We start from the raw sequence: 6,038 nt of genomic DNA, 5'->3' as shown, positions 1-6,038 counted from the left end.
CATCCACCCACCCCACCTTCTACATCTCTGCAGGGGAGCTCTCCCTCCGCCACACCATCTTCGACCTCGCCTCCATCGCGCCCTCAGCAGGGGAGGTCTCCCTCTGTCGCGTCTTCCTCTCGATGTCATGGTTTTATGCCAAAGTAGCGTTATTTACAAACATGAGACTCTCAGCAACACAGTTTTCCACTTTAGAACTGTGTCTTCGCCTCTTTCAATTTTAGAACCGACATTAGCTGTCCAACTCTCAACAAACCAGCTGTTCTTCTTCCTCGACAGAGTACTGTTCTTCTTCTATCCGCCACCGAGATAAAGCAGCCTTTGAAAAATCAAGGCGTTGTCACATCTTTGCTTTTCTCCTTCCCCAAACATCCTGCTCCTTTTTGAGTTTGGCTAGGGCCACAGGCCCACGCGGAAGGAGGCACGAAGCAGCACAGCGCCCGTGGCGAGAATTTTGCAATCATGGCACCGCCAAGGGCGGGCTTCAGAAACATGGCACGCCCATCGCCGCAATTGCATTCGTGGCATTATAATCCTAGCCGATTTGAACATTTAGCATCGGACCCTGGTAATGGTCATTAGCTCATGTGACATTCCCTTTTTGCCCTCGCGCCGTTTGTTACCTGGGCGCCGTCCCTCTGCCGTTTCTTACCTGGGCGCCGTCGTCTACCTCCCTCGTTCAGTTGCCGTCGTCTTCCTCCCTCATTTCTGAGACTCGCAGCTCACTGCCTGTCGTCGTCTTCCTCCCTCATTTCTTGCATTGTCTCCCGTCGCCCTTCCACTAGCCGGATCCTGCTCCTGTGTTTCATCCTGGATTCCGTGCGTCGCGAGCTTCAAATGCGCCCCGAGCGGCATGGATCTGGCCTGAGCGGCGTTCGTCCAGCAAGCCCGTCACCGGACCATGCGCGCCCAGCTCAGGTAACTGATGATGTGCAGTAAAATAGGCGGCCTGTTTAGCGTATATTTTGTGTGCAGTGAACTAGAGTCCAGCTCGTCGTATTTTGTGTGCAGTGAACTAGGCGCCCAACTGCCATAATATTGTTTGTGCAGTGAACTAGACCCGAGCACCCATTTAGCATTCATTTTGTGTGCAGAGTAATATGAATGATCCTACGAACGACGAAACGACTACCTGCATGAGCGAAGAACATGAGTGGGCATTGACTTGTATTGCCACAGAGCATACAGAGGTTAGTGGTTTTAATGAATTATAGACAATATAGTAGGTATATTGTATATTACAACTATGTTTGGTGAATAGGGGAGTGGCCATGCAATGCATGATGTCGATTGGGATTCAATACTGGTAGAAGAAACCAACAATGAAGAAGGAAGAAACGATGTTACTAGTGAACAAGGTCTTTATTTTCAGCTTGGTCTAGACAATCAAGATGATAGTAGGGAAGATCATTCAACTGGTTGCCGTTTTGGAAATACCAACACATGTGAAGATGAATTGGGAGCAGGCATTCCGTGTACTGATACAGTGCTTGATGAAAATAGGACAATATATGATATGAACAATCCAGTTATGGAGCCTGGCAGCTTATATGAAACAAGGCACCACTTCAGACTTGCAATAAGACAATACGCCATAAATAAAGAATTTGAGCTTGGAATAGAGGCAACCAATAAGACTAGATTCAGAGGGTATTGTAAAGGGCCAGATTGCCCTTGGAGCATTCATGCTAGACCGGAGAGGAAAGGGGCGCCAACAATTCAAGTAAGCTGAGAATATAGCTAATTGTACTGTATATGTGCTTTATATCTACCTTTGTATTCGTGGTTATATGCTCATGACACTATAACTAATTTTCAGGTAATTGTATTGAATGACAAACATACTTGTACGTCTACTGGTAGACGTAAGACCACTACACCGACAGGAGCTTGGGTTGCGGCACGTGCGCTTCCGTTACTGATGAAGAAGCCTCATATGGGAGCTAAGGAGCTACAAACCACATTGCAGGACACTTTTGGTTGTACAATTGCATATGACACAGTTTGGCATGGGAAAGAGAAAGCTTTGAAGGAATTGTTTGGAAGTTGGGAGGAGAGCTTTCAGCTACTATGGCGTTGGAGAGCAGCAGTAATGGAAAAATCACCGGATAGTGTCATCGAGCTTGATGTTAAAATGGATGAGGGTCGTCCTTTCTTCACTCGATTTTTTTGTGCTCTCGGTCCATGCATTTCTGGTTTCAAGGGTGGGTGCAGACCATACCTTAGTGTTGACTCGACAACTCTGAATGGTAGGTGGAATGGTCACCTTTGTTGTGCAATAGGTGTCGATGGGCACAATTGGATGTATCCAGTAGCCTATGGCTTCTTTGAGGCAGAAAATACAGAAATCTGGACATGGTTTTTTAACCAGTTGCACAAGGTTGTGGGTGATCTACCTTTGCTAGCTTTGTGTTCAGATGCTTGCAAAGGTCTGAAAAATGCTATGAACAATGTCTTCCCTTATGCCGAGAAAAGGGAATGTTTTAGGCATCTCATACAGAACTACATAAAGCAGTTTGGTGGGTCTGAGTACATGTATCCAGCTGCTAGAGCTTATAGGAGAGAAGTCTTCGACCACTATTTTAGCAGCATCCAAGAAATACCAAGGGTAAGCAGTTGGCTAAAGGAGCATCATGACTATCTTTGGTACCGAAGTGGCTTCAATACAGATATCAAGTGTGATTACGTGACTAACAACATTGCTGAGGTTTGTAAATGACTACTATTCTGTTGCTAATTTAGGGATGTCAGGATGGAGGATTTTGTAAATGACTACTATTCTGTTGCTAATTTCACCACCGCCTACTCAAGAGTTATTCCACCTGTGGGTGACAAATCATTCTGGCCAGACGTTCCTTTCGCAAAAGAAGTGGGTGCTCCAATTGGAAAACGAGCTGTGGGTCGACAGAGGAAAAATAGGATCAAAGGATGCCTTGAGGGAGGTAGTGCTAAAAAGAAAGTTAACGATGACAGTGGTAAGAAAAGCATTAGGGGCAAGTTCAAGTGTCCGAACTGTGGTGAACTAGGGCACAGGAAAGCAAGCTACAAATGCCCATTAAATGGCACAAAGAAAAGGTTACATTAAATATATTTCAGTTTATTTGACCATACTTTCTATTTTCTGATATTAACTTGTTCAGTTTAAATATGGCATAACAGAAAGAGAAAGCCTAGGAAGAATTCAACTAAAGGCTGGTTCCCCAAAGATGTAGCTGAGACCTCACAGGCTGGTGTCGAAGAGAATGAAGATGTCCCTGAGTCCTCACAGGCAATTATAACAGCTAATGAAGAACTTATTGAAAGACCTTCGTCGCCACAAGATGAACATGTAGTTCGTGTCCTAGTGAAAAAAAATCACACCTAGAAAGAAGACTGTTTGAGTAGTATGGTTCTATGGTACTATTTGTAGTTCACAGGCTCGTGTCCGAACTTTGGTTTTTCTGTTTAATTTGTATGGTTATTTGTAGTTCAAAATTCTGTTGAGTAGTATGGTACTATGGTACTATGGTTATTTCTGTTGAATTATTTGTAGTTCAAAATTCTGTTGAGTAGTATGGTACTATGGTACTATGGTTATTTCTGTTGAATTATTTGTAGTTCAAAATTCTGGCATGACCTCCCTTCTTTCTGGCATTTCAATTCATTTCATACAGATAACAGCCAAGTTCATTGCATTTCATACATGATAACAGCCAAGATAACAGCCAAGTTCCATACTATTTCATTCCATTTCATACAAGATAACAGCCAAGTTCCATGTCGGTTGCAAGATAACAACAAAAGCATAGCTAGTGTTACATAACCACTGTCGGTGTTACACTGATCAAGTTCAGCTTACAAAAGCATAGCCAGTGTTACAAAAGCACTACAAAAGAAGATGTTACACAGATAAGATGTTACACAGATCTATCCCTGATCTCATTGTAATTAAGCCCCCACTTAGCACAGTGCTCAGCTAGTGTCTCCACTTCCAATGGCTGATTCATTATTTCTCGGTCACGGAATACGTCCTCCCACACCGCACTATCTTCGCTACCATAGCCAGCTTCTAATATAGTTGTTGGATCCATCATCGAGACCTGACAGTCAATTGCAGTAACTTCTAGTGTTTCAGCTAACTCGTCCAAGGAACGAGCCACTTGAGTCACATTGAAACCGTCGACAACATCTTCATCTGTGTAGCACAAAGAGGCAGTCTCTTGTAGTTTCTTAGCTGTATCACTCATTAGAGACAGAGAATATCTGAGTGCTTGCGCAAGTTTTTGGTTAACCTGAAAAAAAAATAACATCAGACTATTGCCAGCCATATGATCAAGTTCTGGAACTAACAAGTCAACTGAACGAACCTAGGAAACAAGTTTATTCTGGAACTATCAAGTGTCTTATGCCCTCAGTTTGAAAACATCATAGGGCTGATCATGAAACTAACAACTGAACTGAACCAACCTGGGAACCTACAAGATTCTGGAACTGACAAGTTTCTTATGCCCTCAGTTCAAAACAGCCATATCAACAATGTAGACCAGCAGAAAGGCTAAAAAAAGCCCTATCAAGAATGTAGACCAGCAAACAGGCTCAAACACCGATAGCCCTCTGTAAATTTTCAGTGTAGTATACAGTTCACTCTTTTCAAAGAAATCATCATAGGGCAACTTTTAGTCTCAACTCTACTAGAGAATTTTGTAAACATGGCACAACATCAAACAGGCTGAATCAGCCTTAGCCCACTCTAAACAGCCATAGCCCTCAGTTATTTTTGAACATAAAACCAACAAGTGTAGTATACAGTTCACTTTTTTCAAAGAAAACATCACAGGGCTAGGCTAGTACATCATCTCACATGAGCACAAGCATCATGTAAATATTTTTTGTGCAACTCAATCATTGCCGGGCATCAGGTAAATAGCAGCAATGTTTGAAAACCACAAATAATCACAAACTTTTCCTCACTTAACACTTACTCACTTCGCATTTCAATGACAGGGCTAAACAATCTCAATCATTGCCTGGCACAAGAATAGTTTGAGAATACAAACCTCACAATATTTGGCAATAGTCTCCTTAGCACAATCGACGGCTGCACTCGCCTGGCTGTAAGAACTCATAGCACTTTTTTCCGCCGCCACAGCGGATTCAAGAACATCAAGAGTAGAAACCACATCATTACCTAAGGAAAATGTGGCGCAATAATCACCAGCAACCATACAGGCGGTAGATGAAGCTTTCATTGTGTCAAGGGCGGCATCAACGGCCGCGGACAGCTTCTGGGAACATAGCTCCGCGGCAGGTTCCATGGCAGCCTCCAACTGTGCAAACCCTAGGGTTACCGAAGTAAGAGGTCTCACCAGCGTGGTCGGGGCGGCAATGGACAACAATAGCGCAGGTGCGGAGCCTGGTCAGCGGGGGTAGGGGACAGGCGATGGGAGGAAGGCACCGCACTGCGAGAGGAACAGATCCTGGGGAGGAAGGAGCGAGGAAGACGACGGCCAGTCGAAGAACACAGACACTCAAGACGAACAGAAGAGAACCCTCGCCTCGGGGAGTAACGGCGACCAGGGAGGGAGTAACGGCGCCCAGGTAAGAAACGGCGCGAGGGCACTGGAAGAAAGTGAGCTGAGCTAATGACCATTACCAGGGTCCGATGCTAAATGTTCAAATCGGCTAAGATTATAATGCCACGAATGCAATTGCGGTGATGGGCGTGCCATGTTTCTGAAGCCCGCCCTTGGCGGTGCCATAATTGCAAAATTCTCGCCCGTGACCGGGTGCGGCATCGACATGGCTGCGATGAGCACGGCGCTCTTCAACGACGACGCCTAGTGTGAGCAGTGCTACCGGATCTCGTGCGACTATAAGGCAGACCCATGGTTCTGCATTCGCGTTACGTCTGCGCTGCGTGCGCGAGCTGGACCGCTGGCAGTCTGTCGAGGAAGAAAGGGAAGCAGACGCCAGGTTCGGTAGTTTAGCCACAATGATGGATTTGAAGTTGGACAGTGAATCTTGGTTCTAAAATTGAGAGAGGCAAAGACACGGTTCTA

Source organism: Zea mays, chromosome 5 (genome assembly GCF_902167145.1).
Source record: "Zea mays cultivar B73 chromosome 5, Zm-B73-REFERENCE-NAM-5.0, whole genome shotgun sequence".
Classification (NCBI taxonomy): domain Eukaryota; kingdom Viridiplantae; phylum Streptophyta; class Magnoliopsida; order Poales; family Poaceae; genus Zea; species Zea mays.
Note: the sequence above shows the minus strand (reverse complement) of the source record.